Raw genomic sequence first — 19,886 nt, 5'->3', positions numbered from 1 at the left:
GATTGTCATTGTTCATGATTTTTTTTACTCAGAGCTTTAGTTTAGCTTATGCATTAATTATTTTTATATTTTATTTTACACTGCAAGGATAATTGATCAAGGATTATATAATCAAGTGGATTTATATAATTTAAATATTAAGTTGAAAAATAAAAATTTTTATTCAAGTGTGACTGGCTCACGTGTTCTTGTTCTTGTTCTTGTTCTTGTTTTTGGTCTTCTCTGTACTTTGTACTCAGGTACTTTGTACACAGGATTAAGTGCAGGATTGGGCGGGGTGTGTGTCACAGTTCACGAGGGATTAAATTTTTGGTGATAGAAGATCCAAGCTTGAGAGAAGAGGAGCACGCAAACGGCGAGCACGAGGTGAGCATATCTCTGCGCAAGCTCGGGGAAATTCACCGCCTGCTTTGCATACCGCCACCACCGGCCTGGTAGCTCTCCAGGCAGCCACCTATCCCAAAGTGCGAGCCTCATCCCGAGAGTCGCCTCGCGGATCCTGGAACCACCGCCCCCGCGGTCCACCTCCCACCTCACGATAGGTGTTTTGCGAATCAAGCTTTGATTATTAAGCTCTTTGTATTGTTTTTTTTTTTTTTTTTTAGGGTCGCAATTTTTTAGTTGGAAAGATATGAATTTGTTTTTATATACTTGAGGCTTGTTGGGAGGAGGAGGGAATATAGGATGCAGTTTGGAGAGTTTTTTACTGAAGCGCCTCAATGGGGACGATGTTGACCTACTATTAGGTCAGACTAACTGTCGCCTTTGGGAGCTTTTTTTTAAATAGAGGAATTTTTTTGTGAAATAGGAAAAAATTTATGAATTTTAATTACTTATTCTTTAATTTAATGTTTTTTTTGGACGAAATTTTAATTTTTTAGCTAAAATTTTTTTATTCAAGAATTGGAACCTAATTTTTCAGCTTAAAAATTTTTAAGATGAAATTAAGATTGATTAATATTTATTTTTTAAATAATTTTTACCAGCAAAAAGCTCTAAGTTAATTTTATATTATTAATAACAAAATTTTTAATTGATTTTTATTAAATATTAAAATATTAAACAAGAGATTGACTTTTTAAAAAATTTGAACCGTCAAAAAAATCTTAAAAATAAATTTTTTACAGAATTATTTCTTCAATTTATGACTCGACTATATTTTATCATTTTTTTCGCGCATATTGCTGGGATTCAAAACCAAATAGGAAGTTATTGAAGATCCTTACTAAAAAAAAAAAAAAATAAATAAAGAATAAAAGCAATTGCTAATTCGCGATTCTATGCATAGCATAGTCTTAGGTTCTATGCATAGGTTCTATGCTTAGGTTCTATGCATAGCATAGTCTTAGGTTCAAAAGCAAGCACAAAATAATATCCCCTAAGCGTATAAACATAAGCATGAGTATATATGAGCTTGACTATATAATAGCGCAAGTATAAAGCGAGTAGAGTGTAAAATATACATGGAGATATATATATTAAAGCTGTAACGCGCGTTCACCCGCACTAATGCTGTCTCACGTAATGAGCGACTTGGCTCCAATGAGCACATATTTTCTTTTACGATGCCTAAATATAATCCTGACGATGCCACAACTGCCTGGAACCATCGCGCTAACCTGATATCCAAAATTTTATTCGCCTTAGTCATTTATTCGCAATATTTTCATTATTATCATTCTTTTTTTTTGCATAGAAATAAAATTAATGAATAATTGAAAAAATGTATCATGTCAGAGCTGAAAGTGATTAAGAACAAGTAAAGGGGCCGCGTGCACTTTCGTGTCGATCGTCTTGCCGACAATTTTTTTACTTATTTCTATTCAGTTTACAAGTAGTAGCGTTTTATTTTTATTATTATTTAGTTTTTTTGGCGGTCAGCGACCGAAAATAAATGAACGCCCTGATGTCGTGGCACGGATGCATTATTTCACTCTATTCCGCCTCCATCAGTCTAAAGGTAAACGTAATTACTGCGAATGCTACTGAACTAAATAACCTACACACTATATAAGATACTTTATATTTGTATGTGTGTACAGTAAACACTGTCTTACACGAGCACCTGTCTCGAGATACTCTCTAATTAAATCTTGCAATATTTATGAGTTTCGCGGATATGATATGACATGCTCATTTTATTTTGGCACTACATTGCTTATTTATTTAATTGCAATAATTTGTTTAACTTTTAATTCATTAAAACTTTTAGTCGATGCGACTTGCAAACTTTTGGCTTCGTATTTATATTTATTTTTGGTCTATCGAACGCCAAGACTTATTTTCATTAAGATCGAAAATTAAGATACTCAATACTGGATTACTAATTTAATTAACGAAAGTTTTACTTTGAATTCAGAGCTCAATTATTATTATTTATTATTGAATGGAAATTTTAATTTAATATTTCATTTTTATCATTTTTTTTTTTTTTTATTAAAATTTTTTTTTATTTTAAATTATTTTGAATATAATAAAAAATTATTTAATAAAAACATCATTTAAAAAATTTTTTATGTCAATTTAGCAAACAAAAATTTTATCAAATAAAATTTTTTCACTCAAAAAAATTTTTTTTTAATCAAGTCAATTTTATCAGTTGAAAAATTAAATTTAAATAAAATCTTTTACCATTTTTTAATCTCTCCAATTTTTTGCCTAAAATTTAAAAATTCAATCAACTAAAATAATTTTTTTTTTTAAATGCAAAAAAAAATCCAAAAACAGTCTAGTAATCTTTTCCATCAAAGATATCAATCAGCCATCTAAACAAAGCCGAGACAATTACCGATACTCTTGAAGCTCATTTTTAATAAGAATAAATATATTTTTCGTGCCTCCCGGTGACATTTGCGTGTACCCCTGGCTCGCGAGGCTCGATCCTGACACGCCAGACGACAATTAACCCGACAAACCGAGCGACCAAACGTCGTGCTCGCGGGCACCTTCTCTTCCCTGTAACCCTTGCCACCGTAAGTAGCCGTAGGGTGTAAGTCCATTGTTATCTCGATTATTATTCCGGTGCCTTAATTACACCTTGTCCGGCTAGACCGTGTCATTGTTTCCTAAGAATCATTAATTTTTATTTTTATCATTATTATTATCCAAATGATTCCGCCGAAATAATTCCTTAAATGTTGAACCTTAGACTGAAGCTCAACCCCGAGTTTGTTCTATCTCAACTTTTTTATTATCGGTTTCTCCGAACTCGGGTGTTTTATTTAGTTTTCTTGGCGAACAATGTCCTTGGAGGTTTTTTTTTTCAGCCCCTCATTAAAAGCACCACCGCATTCGTGCGGCTAATTACTAGCCCCTCCACCGTATTCCGATCAAAGCGAGCCGTTACTGGCACCTCCGAGTACCAGTAATTTAGAGACTAATCACCGCTATTTTTTTAGTTTTCTTTCCTATTCCACTCGACTAAGACTACTCTATTCTGTTCCTCGCTCGCTCCTCATTCTTTCATCATGGCTCTCGGCTCTTAGTCCGGCGAGATCCTTCGGGCTTGATTTGCTGCTTCAATTACACTCCTTGGATTGAAAACAAAAACAGAAAAAAAAAACTATGAGAAAGTGGATTAACTATATGAAAGTGGTAAAAGTCATTCTTCTATGCTGTAGACCCAACAATAAATAATTACCAGTGATAAAATTCCTCTTTCGCGAGCCAAACCAACCAAAAATACTACCAATGAATAAAAATAGTTAATGGATTTAATTAAAGTACTTGTTTTATTCAATTAAAGAGTGAAATGTTGAAATTGATTTTTTTTTAACACAAAATTATTTTAATTTAAATAATTTTTTTTTTAGTTGAAAAAAATTAAGAAAAATTCAAAATTTTGTTTTTGATCCAATAAAAATTTTTTCCAAAAATTTAAAATCAATATTCTGAGTCAAATGTTGGATTTAAAAAATTTTAATTATAAAATTCCTAAAAAATAAACTAAATTTTATTTTACCCCCAAAAAAATTTTTTTTTCTTCTCAATAAATAAAACAAATAAAAAAATGACCTCCGTTTTGCGAACGGTACAATTAAGTGACATGTAAATTAAAATTGTTTAGACATCGCGCCATTTTTTTTTTATTTACGAGCATGTGTATATTTATAAGCTTTTAATATATTTACAAGTCCATTACAGCCCACCCGTTATTTTTATTGAAGGTTAATTCGGTCTATCGACAACAAATACCAAAGTAAATAAATATAATTCTCACGATTAATAACCAAAATTAATATCCAACCTGGAATATTAATAAACCTTAATTAATAACCGCGTAATTAGAGACGACGTGACTTTGGACAGAAATCTAGTGTCGCCTTTCGTCTCTACTCTACTTATACTGCGATCGGCTTGAATGACGGTATAAAAGAAAGACGCGACAAAGGATATGTGTAGATAAAATAGCACTAGAGCATAATATAATATAATTTAATATAATATAATACAGTAAGAGCGTGCCAGTTAGATAGAATATATGCTCTAATTTTAGGCGATTGCCTCGCTCCCTCATACTCACCAAGGGATTATAATTAGATACAGAAATACCCGAGTAGTATTATATAGCATATATATATAATATAGTATAGAAGAATGCCACCCACTTAAACTTGTACGTACTCTTTCTTACTGTACGCTCTTTCATCCTCTTTTATTCTTCTGTTTTATTATATTAGTGTACGTCCGATGTGTATGTATGTATGTATATACATACATATACATATAACAGTAATGTACACACACGTTATAACCGAGCCGCGTACCATCTATGCACATACATATTGCTATTTTATCTTAAATTACCGCCATTTGTCCACCGGTAAATTGCCGCATTAACTCTGCCGAATTCTAGCCATACAATATTCATAAATCGATTCATTCATTCTCTTGTTCATTTCATTTTTATTTATTTATTTTTTTTTTTATTTTTAAGTGTACTTGTACTTGATTTTCCCATCAAGCACTTAGATTTTAGATTTTTATATTTAAATTTTTTTATTGCCCAGCCACTACTTACTAAAGTAAGACGGTTCTGATGTTACGTGAATTAATGATGACCCGATGGAGTTTGAGTTTATAAATTGGAAAAGTGAGACTAGTTAAAGTTACCGGCTTATATAAGTCCTCGGTATTATATTTTTAAATTTGGGGGTTGCAATTTATTCGCGGATTAGTTTTTCAGGCTGTTAAATCGATCGCCGGAGGCTGATACGTTACCGAAATAAAAATTTTATTTAAGCCGGTGTATTAATGAGAAACGACGGAGCGGGAGTTAAACTTTGTGCTGAGAATTTTTAGATGAATTAATTATCATCTTTAAAATTAATATCAATATTTTTAAGAAAATATTTGATTACTTTTTTTGGTAAAGTATATAGAAAAAAAAATATTTCAAAAAAAAAAAATTTATCATCCATTGAATAAATTTATTTTCTTAGTTAAAATTTTTTTAATGCTATTAATTTAAAAAAATTATTCTGAAGTGAAAAAAATAATTTTTTTCAATTAAACAAAATTTTTTTTTTGTCTGTTATTATTTTATACACACATACAAATCTATAAAATGAAAATAATAAAAATATAGACGTAAAAGTGAGTAACTTTATGGCTAAAGAACTTGGCAAATATTTATTTACTGGATGGCCGGGTAATTAATCAAAGAAACGTGATAGAAAGGAACGATGTGCCAGCGACGGTTATATTAGAGCGAGCCAGGACTATCACCGGCACCATTACCACCCTCTTTTGTCTAGAGCTGAGCACAGCACGGGGAGAAGCCAAAAAGACATGAGATAGATGTATTAGGGCACCCAGTTTTCGGAGCAGCCCCCTCGCTATAATGTCGGAGAGGTAATTATTATTCGAGCCAATCGATACGCCGTCATAGTAGTAGTAGTAGTAGTAGTAGTAGTAGTAGTAGTCGAGTGCAGCGATGAGCCTAGATCAAAAAAATAATGATAATGATAATGATAATACATTATGAAGAAATAAAAGAAGTTTGGCAGAGTCGAGCGTGCATTCGCTACCCCTGATGCCCTCCACTCGACCCTTTATGCCGTAATGTACCGCTATACCGTTGGTTATTCGCATATCTCTATACACACGTCTATATATACACATATCTACGCCTGTCTTTATAGATCTGTATGTGTAAAAATATATTTATTTATTAATATACATGTATTATACAGAACCAGTAATTTCCACCGGTTTTTTACCACTCGAGTAGCGGCTCTCACTTTCGGGCCCTCCCCCGAGCGAGATGAATCGAGCCGGAAGAAGTTGCGTAAGAATAAGTGTACCACCCGGTCTGCGAGAAGTTCAAACCCGTATAGTTCGTATATGTTAGAAAAAAGGAACAGAGAGAGAGAGAGACAAGGAAAGTTTGACTTCCGTTGGCAGTTGTTGGCTAGCGGAATTATTCTTATTAAACTCATCTGTTTCTTTATTTCATACATCACACATAACACCAATATTTTTAGGTGGACTTTTATTTATTCACCAATGGAAACGGCATTCCGGTGGAGGCAAAATAAGAGGAACTGTACTTTATTGTGAAGTAATTGAATATTCGATTTTTTTCTTTAAATAACTGTTTTTTAAATATGAATTTTTTTTTGGAAAAAAAAAAAAAAAAAAAAAAATTTACTTGATTTAAGAAAAATTTTTGGGAATTTTAATTTTAGAATTATTTTAAGTAAAAAAATTTTTTTTTTCAACAAAAATTTGAAGACAAAAAATTCTTGAATTAATTCATCGAGCTTTTCATAATAATATTTCTTTTTAATTAATAGAGCATGGGTCCGCAAGTTAATAATTATTAGTTTGTAAATGTAAATGATAAAAATTAATAACGAGATTATAAGAGTGAGAAATAATCCCAGCAACAGTTTGTTAACTTATAAATAATTCCAATGAAATTCCTCCAATCTATTTATTATTTTTTAAGCAGCGAAATAACAAGATCCTTGAAGTGTGTTAATGTTAAATAATGCTGATGACAACGATAAAAATAAATCTGAAAAGCACTAGACGACGATGAGATTTCACTGACGGTGATTTATTTCCTTACTGTTGCTGTTAATGCCACCCCACTTCCTTCATATTTATTTTTTATCCCCCTCTCCACCTCAGAGCTCACACTCGCGACTCCCAACTCGCGAATTCGACATGAATCGTGCAGAATATTATTTTCTCTTTGTCCGCGCTAGATGAAATACTACGCTATTAATAATCCAATAGCCGAAGCTTTAAATTTATTAAAAATAAAATACGAAACGAGTTCACGCGCCTGGACGCTCCCTGTTGACTGACGTTAGAATACACACATACACAACACTTACACACACATACCAGGGGATAAGAGATTAACCATGTGTGTTACACATCCACATCAACACTAAAATACGTAGTCGAAAATATTTAGTAGGTTTATGCCGCCGACACTCGAGTTGCCAAATGTACAGCTTTGAACGAATAGTTTTATGTGTGCCAGGGGATTTAATTATTCTTGCTTACTATTTTCGCGTACGTCAGCTCACATCTACACACATGCACCCAATATTACCCGGTAAATAATTAACATCGTAAGTTGCTCATGTTTATGAGAAATTCGCCGGCGTTGTCGTTGCCAGTAACATCCGCTACACCTCCACCTTTTTCTTCTTCTTCTTCATCATCATCATCATCATCATCAGCATCATCAGCATCGTCTTCCTCATGTTCTTTTTATTCTTATTCTTGATAATAATGAAATGAACATTAACTGCAAATGCAGAAGCCACTCTCAATCACTGTACAAAAGTTGGTCGGTTATTCAGAGTAGTTGTCATCGAACTCATCGTATATGTGCCTGGTAACCGTATGAAATTAAATTTGAAATCTGAGCGAGTAGATGAAACGCATTTCTTATTCCATCTGTTTACAAGCTTCTGCAGCAATAACTAAGACTACAACAACTACAACTTCAAATACAACTAAAACTACTTAAATTACAACTACATCGACACTAAGAACTACATCTGCACCTACAACTATAATTAAAACTATTAAAATTACAATTAAAACTACAGCTTAAACTACTTAAACTACAACTACAACTACAGCTTAAATTACTCAAACTACAGCTGTAACTACTAAAGTTACAACTACAACAACAAGAACAACTACAACTAATAAGAACGAAGACAAGCCTGAGGACACTTGTTAAAGTATCTTTAACTGGTATTTTCCATCTTCCTCTTCAATATTCCCTTCATCTGGCTATTAGGTTCTCTCATATTATGGCACTACTCTTAACATACATAAAAGTACATACTCGAGAGCACGCAGATGTACCCAGCGGGCAACGTACTACGTAAAACCCTGACAATAAGATCCTGGGCCGGTCCCACAGCTCGCCGAGTGATTGCCGGTTAAAGGATCACCCGAGTGTAACCGGCTTGCTCTTGCTCTCTTACATATTTATATTTATGTATTATTTTTAATATCATTTCTCCGGCTGTCTGTCGTGTAGAAAACCTCCACCTCCACCTCCACCCACAACTCCCACATCGGAGTTGACCATCTCCACCTCCAGGAGCAGGAGGGGCGAAGACAGGAGACAGGAGACACTCGTTGGAGTCATGGTCTCTAATTTTTACGGTCCACCTTATGTTATACTATATATGTCGTATGTTATATTATATATATGTATATGTGTGTCTCGTTTCCCCCTTGGGTATATTTACAACTATGTCGACCGGTCATTAAATCCGATAATTAATCATAATCACAATTGTTGTCCATTAACCGACGGCTTAATTGCTGTTATCCTACTGTACTGCTCTGTGCGGACTCGAGAAGCAAGAACTCGGTTTAGTTGGCCACCTAGACACGCTTCCTCGAGAAAAATAGTAAATTCAAGCGTCAGTGAGTCCCCAACATCTAACATGGCGCCGGTTGTCGCTAAACTGTAAGAGTACATGTATTTCATTACATTACATTACGTTACTTAGTATAGGAGTATTGTAATGTAATATAATATAATAATATAAGATAATATAATGCCAGAGACAATTAAGGAGGGGTCGATTCACGTGGAAACGTTACCCAACCGAATCGTCTAGCCTAAACACAAGTAATTACCTCATTCCGTTGAAGGATCGTGTAATTATTATTAATTATCTCGGTTATTTATTATTTTATTCTACTTTCCCAACGATCAAATTCGAGTATATATAAGATTTCTGTTTACTTCGCGGTGGGATTTCATTGCCGGGTTTGCTAAAATTTAACAATTGGCAGGCTGAGATCGGAAGTAGTTTGAAATTTTTTCGAGATTAACAAGTTCAAGTATAAATTATCCAGACTGAAAATGGAATGTATATATTAATGGAGGTTGATAAAAAAATTTTGATTTATATATTTTTCTTTAGAGTGTATAAAAAAAATTTACAAATATTTTTATTCAAAAATAATTGACTCCCAATTAAAATTTCCAAAAATAATAAATCTTTAATTAAATTTCATTTTCTCTAATAAATAAACTTCTCTATCCCATAAATCTGAATTTTTCTACCTCGACGTCATTACTAACTAAATGAAAGCATATCAGACACACTATATATCCAACCCTTATCAATTTCCGTCTCATCATGGCTCGCAATCCCAGTAAAAGAAAAAAAAAAATTATAATTTATCAGTCGTTTGAAAAAATCTCGTTGATTTTTAATATCGAGTTTTTAAATAAAATATTTCGGGGTGACTGACATCATCCTGAGCTGATTGTAGCATATTAGAGACTCGGCTAATTTCGTTCTCGGTCTCTATCTTTATTTAATCGGTGGTCTCTTTCTCGGGCGCCCAACCACCCCGTGACCGTAGAAAGAAATAAAATAAAAGTAAGAGAAAGAGTAAGGGGTGCGAGTCTTGGTCTTGCCGGTGACTGTGTGTGTACAGAAGATGCGGGAAGAGAACAAGGTTGGCTGTTCGTAAGACCAAGACCACCTTAGGAAGTTCATGCACACGAGTAATGGCAACAGTAACAGTAACAGCGAAAGTATTAGCGGGAAAAGTAGTGGTGAGCAATAGTGTAGGAGAAAGACGACCCGGTTGGTCAGTAGCTCCTTACTTAAGGGGGTGGCGAGTCTGTTCTTAATTAACGCTCGCCTCTTCTGCTCGATCCCCTGGCCGCCGTTTTCCGGTAATGAGGGTGCTCCTCTGTGTGGGTGAGACTCGTGGCCAGTGAACGTACACTCACGGGCTCTGTGTAAGGGTGACCTAGATGAGACGGGCTCGTCTAGCTAATTCTTTTCTTCCTTACTTCTTACTGACCACTAAAGTAAGTAGATGGCCATGTGCCACCCTCCGAGGCTCCCATCCGCTACAAAGAGTTTGTACCCGCAGCTTATATCGACGCCACACAGCACATACCAACACAGACCATTAATGAGTATCTTCTCGTGTACGCTCTTAGCGAAAGAGCCAGAGAAAGAAGCATATCCCATCACCGATAGTCTAGACTAGTTGCTTTCCTTCCTATCATTTCTCTAAAATAAAAACTAACACCGTTTGCTACATTTTTTACTCCTACCGCTCTGGAATTCTAAGCGATCCTGAATACTGGAAGGATGGAGAACTTTGCTGGGTCACTGTTTTTGTCCCGGATGTTTTTCAGTTTTGGGAAAAAGGGGAGGAATTGTTTTTTAACTAGTTTGTTGAATTTTGGGAGATTCATTTTAAAATTATTTTCTTGGTTCAAAAATTTTTCTCTTAATTCAAGTTAATTTTCTTTCTGTAACTAAACTGATTTAGTAACAAAATTTTTAGTCATTTATTTAGGAAAAAAAAAATTTTTTTACCTGTCAAATATTATTTGTTATAGTTTAATAAATGATTTTTTTTTCTAAATAAATTATATTAATATAAACAAAGCCTTAGTACATAGAAATAAATATTTCATTAAATTAACACATAAAAGTGTTAAATATTTTTACCACAAAATTTTTTGACGCAAAATTTTTTACTGTGTACTAAATCATTAAGTAACTATTACTAAACCTTATTAAATATAACTAAATCCTTCTATGAGTAATAAGTTTAAAAATAACCTAAATTTAATTAAAAATATTAAATGCTGAAAAGATCACCCGAGCAAAAATGATCACAAGCGTCCTGGCATACAATATATAACCACACTAAAGTGATAATTTATTCGCCGGTATAATCTCCCAATCTGCAAGATAATGAGAGCGAAGATAAAAGAAACTTAAATATTCAATGCGATTAATTCGCGTCACCCGATGAACAGGATTTAAACGTGACACGTACCCACTGTCCCGATGATCAAAGAGAGAGGAGAGAGATAAAAAAGAGAAGGAGCATTTAACTAAAGAGGGCACACATGTTGCGATTCCCGAGCACAATAGGCGCACACCGAGGAAGCGAGAGCAAAAAAAGCCACCCAACTGTTCATCCCCCCGGGCAATCCATATATATATATATATAACTGTACACTACCACAGTGAGATACTCACAACACAGAACGCGAGAAAGTCCCGGTGGTTGGAACACAAGGGGGTTGTTGAGCCGTTCGCGGGCCGATTGTTTCCAACAGGTTTCCAGGGCTTTTGTTTCAGCACGTTCTCATGCGCGTAGGAACTGGTCATTGCTCGACCCCGAAAACGGTTAAACAATCACTGAAAGACCGTTACACTTATGTCTCCTTTTCCTGTACTCGGGCTTTCGCACATGACACCACATGACCATCCCCCGGTGTCAAGGTACTCAATACAAGTGCTATCCTTACCAATACAACCTTTATATTCAATTGGACGCTTCAATGAATTCCTAATTATTGAATTTTTTCACATTTCCCTTTTTAAAATATTAAAATTTTTTTTTTAATTTATTTTAATAATATCAAAATAAATATTTATCTTGGGATTTTTGTCTTGAGATTACCTTTATTTATTGTTATTTTTTTTTCCAAACTTTTCTGATTAATAAATAAATAAAAAATATTAAAATAAACATAATAAAATCTCAGAATTGTTTTGAAAAAATAAATTAGTATAAAAAAAATTTTTTAAAACTGCACCATAATTTTTTTTAAATATTTTCTTGCTACTAATTAATTTTTTGGACAAAAAAAAATTATTATTTGTCAGCTGATTTTATTATTATTTATTTTCATGGATTAAAAAAATGTTTTTTTCTCTAAAAACTAATAAATAAATAATTAAACTCTTAATTTTTCAAGTATATTTATAAAAAAATAACAAATCTCTCGATTTAAATAAACTTTGACTAATAAATACTTTGATTTTTAAACTTTAAAATTTTTTCAGTACTCCAAAAAAAAAAAAAAAATGTACATCAATGTTTAATGTTGAAGAACGACTCGGATGCATCGTTACCTCGAGTGCATGTAATCCTTACCCTCATCCTCGAACCGTAAATCCATCACTGTCGATACTCGAAACTAAGGATCGGAAATACGTGTACGTTATTATGATACGTGTAATATCGGGAGAAATCAACGTGTCAGCCAGTTTATATTTACAACGACACCGCGGTGTTATTGACTATACGTTAGTTACTTCTATTTTAAATGTCAGTAGTAAAACTAAAAATAAAAACAATAGCCAAGCTAAAGGGAAACAATTCTTATTGCTATTATTATTATCATCACACAAATAAATTTATTTGAAATCTTAGTAAAGAAAGAAAAGGGTTGTTTACCCTTTCGTACGCTTGTCAATATATAATAAATAATAGTAGACCTGTTCCTAGACAATGACGTCAGAGAAGTAACATTAAATGTTGAATATAAATAAAATAAATCGTTATCGCGATAAACTTTTGCAGAGTTGAGTACCTCTGGCGACAGACGGGCGACTTTAGCGATGTTCCAATGGTGTGGTGGCGGTTCATCCACAAATTAAACAAACACTTCATTGACGCGTTGATCCTTCGGTAACCTCAGTGCTATTTAGAGGCTGCTGAGATCGAACCAGATGAAGATACAGATACTCATCCCGGGAGTTATATTGAGAATAAGGGTGAGGGTGAAAAGTAAAGAATAAGACGCAACACTAAAGACGAAAGACCAAAGACTAAAGACTAGAAGTGAATTCTTAAACAAAGAGACAGATACCGAGGGAGCTCGAAATGACCCGACTACTGTACACAGCATACAAGGTCTTAGTAAGACTTAACGAATATTGCCGTCGATATCCCGGTGCTCCCTCGTCGCTTTAACCACCGGCAACCCCGGAGCTTTTGTCTTTCGCGAGTCACGTGACCACGGGTTTTCGCTCCCTTCATTTACTCTACAGCTACTACTATTTTTATTATTTTCTCTCGGTCTTTCTTTCTTTCTTTCTTTTTGTCACTACGCTCCTCTGATGTCATCGAATTTATTTTAATCCCGACTGTGTATCCACTCCTCTGATCACTCAGGCTACTCTTAAATGCTTCCTTCACCGGCGCTTAATTTGTCATTTAATCCAATTGCCTTGTAGTACTACCGCTGCTATTAATTGACAAATTATTTAATCCTCCGAGAATTGATTGTTACTAATTTTAGGCATGTATTTTTACGTTTCTAAATTAATAATATTTTTATCGGTCCTCAATTGTGATAAAAATAATTCTTCTATAAAAATAAAAATATTTTATTTATAGGAATTTTTTTTTATTTTAAGTATGAATTTTTTTTTCTTGTTATTTATTTTTAGATACGCTTATCATTGAGATCAAATTTCTTACAATGAATAAAGAGGATTCTTAAATGAAAAATAAATTTTTAGACAAAATATTTGTAAATAAACATTTTTTTTAATTTATTTAAAATTTTTTTCTTATTTAAAAAAAATTTATTGAGTAATAATTTATCTTAAAAATTTATTTAAAAAAATTTATCCTGAAAATTTCTGCAGTTAAATTAATAATTATAATATTTATTTATTTTATCAAAGTTTAATAATTTTTTCAATTTTTGGATGAATTTAATTTAAAAATAAAAATTTGTAATTTTTTTAAATGAAGTATAGAGAAGTGTAAATGTAATTTAAGAACAAGTGTAATTAAAGGAGAAAGAAAGCTTGATGTAATAAACCGAAGTTCTAATTGTGACAGTGGCGGTCAGGGTAGAATGAAGAGAGGAGAGAAAAAAAAATAAACTGCAAGAATCGTCGAAGGCGTCTTGTCGCAAAGCTCGACTCTCGGTTAATTAGAGCTGTTACAGAGCAAGCGAACGTGTGCGTCGAAAGAAGAATTACAGTACGTCTCACGTTTCTTCTTTTATTCCATCCTTCAATATCACCTCGACTCTTCTTTATTTTCATTCTTACTCTTCGGGATTTTTTTATCCTTGCACCTCTGCTCGCCCTATTTTATTTTTCCTTACTTTCGCAAAGTTTCTTTAATGGTACAGTGTCCACTCTCAACACGCTCACCGACAGCCCAGCAGCCCATTTGTGTTCGGGTGTGTTTGTTTAATCAGACTTGAAGCTCAGTCTTCATTACCCGTACTAATTTATCTGGCCTGTCGCCCGATTCCTGCTGGACTGTATCGTCTCTTCCTCTGCTCTCGACGAAACCACCCACTACTGGTCTTTACTTTCAGTCGGGTTTAATTGTCCAAATTTTAATTATAAATAATCTTATGATTTCCCATGAGAAATAGAAGTAATTTCATCACAAATCTAAAATTTAAATAGTAATTTGATTATTAATATAGTATATTGAAAAAATAATTACCAAAAAATATTTATTTCTTTATTAATTTATTTATAATTATTAATTTTAATTTTTATATTAATTTATTTATAGAAGCTTTTAAAAATTGTTCTCTTGGTTCAAAAATTAATTTAATTTTTTTTTAGAGTAATAATTAGTTTCTAAACTGTTAAAAAAATTAATTTAGTTGTAAATCTATACTTATTGATAAATATGACAATTTTTTCATAAATTAAACGAAACTTATTTAGTTATAAATAAGTTAATAAAAATTTTTAATCAGAGTTTCCTTGGGATAAAACGAAGGAGCTTTCTTGGAATTTCATAACCGGCAGCTGACTTTGAGTACACTAAAAGTAATAACAAAAATAAAAATCAAAGTAATATGCAAGTATATAAGTTAGACTATTAACCAGTACACGCATTAGGTTGCGGGTGCATGTGGAAATGTGTTGGGTGTAGAAGCAGTTGTGGGAGTATCAGTAATTTGAACGACGTTGTTGCGCCACATCGGAGCCGCTCTATAATTAGTACAGAGACCGGACGATTTTTATTTTCGGTTAAACTTGAACGTCCTTGCTAAATGCCACGGTGACTTTTTCGTACATTTTGTATATTTAATGCTCTCCTTTTTTTTTATTCGAGCAGTCATCGTCGATTTTTATTTTAAAGATAATAAAGTAGGTTTCATGAAATGCTCGCTCGTATCTTTAAATATAAATAATAATATAATAAAATAACAGGTACGGTTATTTAAAACTTTATAAGCTTAAGCTTAGGAGTTTTTATATTTAATTTATTAAATTTTTAAAAATGCAGGCTTTTAAAAAAAAATTAATTAATAATAATTTTTTTTGTTTACAAATTTTTCAAGACCCTTGCAATGACACTAAATTTATTAATTTAATAATATAAATTAAAAATTGACGTCAAATAATTTTTATAAAAATTTAAATAAAAAATCTCTTAAAATTTTATGTACATAAATTGTATTAAAATTAAAAAAAATTTTCTATAAATTATAATGAAAGTAATTATTTTTTTTTGCAGCTTCTGGACCGAATTCAAAGGATGTGACGTCAGGAGAAAGGACTCCGGATCTGTGGTGAGTAAACTGATGAAGAATAAGCACGCTGTTACTAAGCTTTTAGATAGGTCGTTACCTTGGAGTATGAGGATGAGGCTTAGGGTGAGGGGTTAACTCATAGAAGCTAAGGAGTAGGCAAAAAGTAAAATGGAATGAAAGCATAAAATCGAAGAAGGCCTGCAGCGACTCGGAATCACTCAGAGGAACCATTCCAGCGTAACTTTATTTTTATCCGGTATATATATACGGTTTACAACGTCTCGTCCACTCGCGTGGCATCTTAGCTGGCATTTCGATGCATAATAAACGACCAGTTAGCCGTAGGTACCTATACACATATATATAATGTACTCACACCTTGCTGCTGGCCTCTCGACATCTCCGTGCCCTCTTTCAGATTTTCTCACTTCGACGCCTCCGCATCTAAACCCCTTTTTACTTTTTTAACCATCTTTTGTTTTGACTCGTCAGTTTATTATTCCCACTTTTATTTTTTTTTATTTATTTACATTCAAGGCAGTACATCTGGAGTCTCCTCTTTTCAGTCTCAGTCTTTAGTCAGTCAAAGTTAATATTTTATTTATTTTTTTTTATTTCAAAGCTGAAAATAGCGAGGGTCTGACATTTTTAGAATTCATTTCAGTGCAATTTAAAAAATTCACAAATTTTGTTGGACATTAAGAGAGTCTCGGCTCAGAAATAATTTACGAGGCACTTGGTCCCGATTAACAAGCCGAAAAATGACGAGCTGAAGCTTGATTCGCGACTGAGAGATAGACTAAATCTCTCGCGGACTTACTGTCATCAAATAAAAATAAAAAATAAAATTTCTAACAATGATAATGACAAAATATAAATATAATTTATTTCTGGTTCTCAGAACGGATGGAATAAGCTCGGACTCGAGAGAAATCTTCTGAAACTCCATCATAATATGTCCGTTTTTGAATCACGACGGACTTATTGCTCAACTGGATGGATATATATATATAGATATATATAGGGAAATAAACGTATACATTTGCGAGTAAAGCGTCTTACGCTTATGCTTATGCAAGAACAATATCCTACTCATTTAGCCCGACATGTACATGCACATGAATATAAATCTCCTTTTATAGATTCCTTTTCACTGGAATTGTCCAGGTATCGTTACAATGGACCAAATCCGATTTGAGATCGTTAGTGTCCAGTTTAAAATTTTTTTAAAGGTTTCCTATCCCTCTTTTTAAGTCGCGTACTCGCTTGAGATAGATTTTACCAAAGAAACTAGAATTTAGGATGGACTGGAGCTCAGTGAGTTAGTATTTTCGGGATTGATATTTAAATTTCTTACAGTGATGATTTTAAAAATTTTGTATTAAAAAATTTAAAAATATGTATCAAAATCAAACCAAAAACTAAAAAACGAACTGATTTTTAACCTCTTAACTTCAACTTTCTAAAAAAAAAAATCAAAGTACAATTTACCACCCTGAAATCTCCTAATCTAGATCAAAAGCAGCCAATGGCTATTATTAACTCAATCGCCGTTAAGTAACCTCCTTGGCGAAAGTAATCCCACAATATTCATCGGACAAGAACGGAAGTAAGAATAAGAGCAGACCTCATAACTTCCGAGTCATCTGGCGTGTCAGATGCACCCAACACCCGTTACATAAACTTGCACACGAGAGGCGGCATATTTCATAACAACGTACGCCAATATATTTATATCCGGAGAACAAAAAGGCCAAAACAAAATAACTCTACACGTGTGTAATGTATGACTGTAGGTATAAGTACGTTTCTCTTGACTGGTTAGACGAGAGTGCAACATCCTCGCTCATTACACCCCCCAATTAAGCCCCAATTCGCAATAATAACCGAGTGCCCATCCGGTCCAAAAAACTCGCAGGCTCTTGAACCGAAGTAACTATACGCAGCTCCCTACAGGATGGATTTTTTGCCGGTCCTCATCCGCAATGAATTTGTATCAAGGGTTATTTCATTTGTCGGTTTTTCATCAGCGGATAACTAATCAAACGAATTCCCGGGCGTCCGAAATTTTTCCAGAGAGAAGCCGGCTATTTTTCATAGACAGTCAAAAGCTTTATGCAGAGGCTGATCCTGGCATCCAGACGGGGTTAGGATCCGTCGAAATGAATGTAAAATAAAAAAATAAAATTCTGGTTAAATAAAATGCCGGCAAATTGCAACGGGACGTTTGCATCAACGATCGGGCCAATTGCGTAAGCGCAAATTTGTCCATCTAACTCTTGTTGGGTATGTGCATGCATGAGTGTAGACAAAATGAGTTTTGGTGGAGGTGCGAGGCCAGGATCTAGATGCAGTTGTGTGTTATACAATGCACACACTAGGCTTATATGTTGATGTGTTATATATTGGGGAAATATGCGAAAGCACGGAAACTACTGCAGTAGCCAGGAGAGGTCCCAAACGCGTTACAACGAACAATATACGACAATGGGATCGCATCCGATTTTTGCATGCCAATTTCGCTCGGCTGCATTGTGCTGTAGACAATGCGCCAATAATTGCGCTAAACGGTTACCATTCATAAGCCCATTCGACTGAATTCAAACCACCTTTATCGTATCCATTATCGCAGCAGCCTCGTGGCCCAAAATATAATCGCTCGAGCTCTCTCTCTCTCTCGCGCTGTCACTGTCTGTCTCGCTCAAGGCAATATCACTGTGTAGATAGATATAAATATGGACTTCTAAAGGTCTGTTTTTTTTTTTTTTATTTTTAACGATTCGTGTTTTTAACCAATATACTCTGGCTTATCACGCGGACAAAAGGCTCGCATTGGACGCGAGAAATTTTATTTTTAAAAGCCCTCCAACGCTCGATTGACAAATACTTTAATGCTTCAAATGGCTGGCAATTTTTTGAGGGGATTTTTGGGGAATTTAACAAACATATTGTAAATAATTTTCTTTGTTTGTAGAAGTTATTTTTTTTTTTTACTTACTCTGATTAGAAAAAAAATCGTGAATTAAAAATTTTATTTTTATTAAGAATTTTATTTCCAGATTAATTTAAAAAAAAAGAAATTCTTCCAAATTACTCAAATTTAATAAAAGTATCTCAATTTAAGTCAACATTTTTTTTTATTTTTGTATAATTATTAATAATAATTCTGTTGACGTCCATAAAATAATAATTGGTTTGAGATAATTAGTGTTTGGTCATAAAAAAAGTATTCAAGCGTGATTCATGGAGTTGTTAACTGACGGTTACAAAGATTTTTGTTGAATTACTGGATGATCCTTGATTATTTGTGATTAATTGGGGTCACGGTGAGGTTTCAGATCGATTGATCGATCGTATGGTTTAATATTTTTACCACCTCGTATCTTATTCCCCTTTTATTTCTCGCTGACCAAAACTTGTCTCTAATAATAGTAGACGCCTAAAACTAAAAAGTTCCACACATGTATGAATGTGTAAGCAATCTACGTAGGCATTAACACAAACTTTCACGGCCGCGGCGATAGAGGAACAAAATAAAACAATTCCGGCTATTTCTGGTCGTGCGTTCTACGTTCTACCTGGAGGCAACCGCGAGAATAAACCGTCTTAATGTTAGTTTGTGTACGTGCGAGTCCTCGGGCGAAAGGTTCTTCGATGCGATGAGAGACCCAAAAACCGATTCAAGTTAATTGGACGCTATAGGTAATTACGCGCAATTAGGAGTTGCTCCGGCGAAAACGTCCCTTTGCAGAGTTAAAACGTACTCCATATCCTTGACTTAAAGTCCATCGGGCCCCAAATAAAAGCTGAGAGCCATAAATCCGAGAGTGAGAACTGAATTGAAATTAATACTGACGAGACTGAGACAGCGATCTGGTGAGAAGAATTTCAGATAGAGAGGGTTGACGATCTACAGTGTATTTTAAGAAATTAGACGCAGCTCGAGATACTTTTCGGAGGATCCTCAGGTACAAAAATTATCTGGCGACGAAAAAACAACAGAGAAGCAATTAATAATATTGTATATGCTGTTATTATATTCCGACTTTGTTTAATATTACCAAGCGCTTTTAGTTTGTTTCGCAAAGCCGCC

The 19,886-nt window shown here is 33.7% G+C and overlaps 1 protein-coding gene across 1 annotated transcript in view; it reads left to right on the top strand.

Annotated features, from left to right (window-relative positions):
• The first annotated feature begins 346 nt into the window (after window positions 1-346).
• Window positions 347-19,886, top strand: part of Zfh2 (Zn finger homeodomain 2) — a 166,844-nt gene continuing 147,304 nt past the window's right edge. Inside the window, exons 1-2 of the mRNA XM_074242056.1 lie at window positions 347-366; window positions 15,778-15,832. The gene's annotated coding sequence lies outside the window, so the exon portion shown is untranslated. The remainder of the gene's footprint in view (window positions 367-15,777; window positions 15,833-19,886) is intronic.

This window comes from Cotesia typhae, unplaced genomic scaffold (assembly GCF_013202065.1).
Source record: "Cotesia typhae breed Kobodo isofemale line unplaced genomic scaffold, CoteBio_Ctyphae contig_4, whole genome shotgun sequence".
Classification (NCBI taxonomy): domain Eukaryota; kingdom Metazoa; phylum Arthropoda; class Insecta; order Hymenoptera; family Braconidae; genus Cotesia; species Cotesia typhae.
Note: the sequence above shows the minus strand (reverse complement) of the source record. Positions and strands in the feature narration are given on the sequence as shown.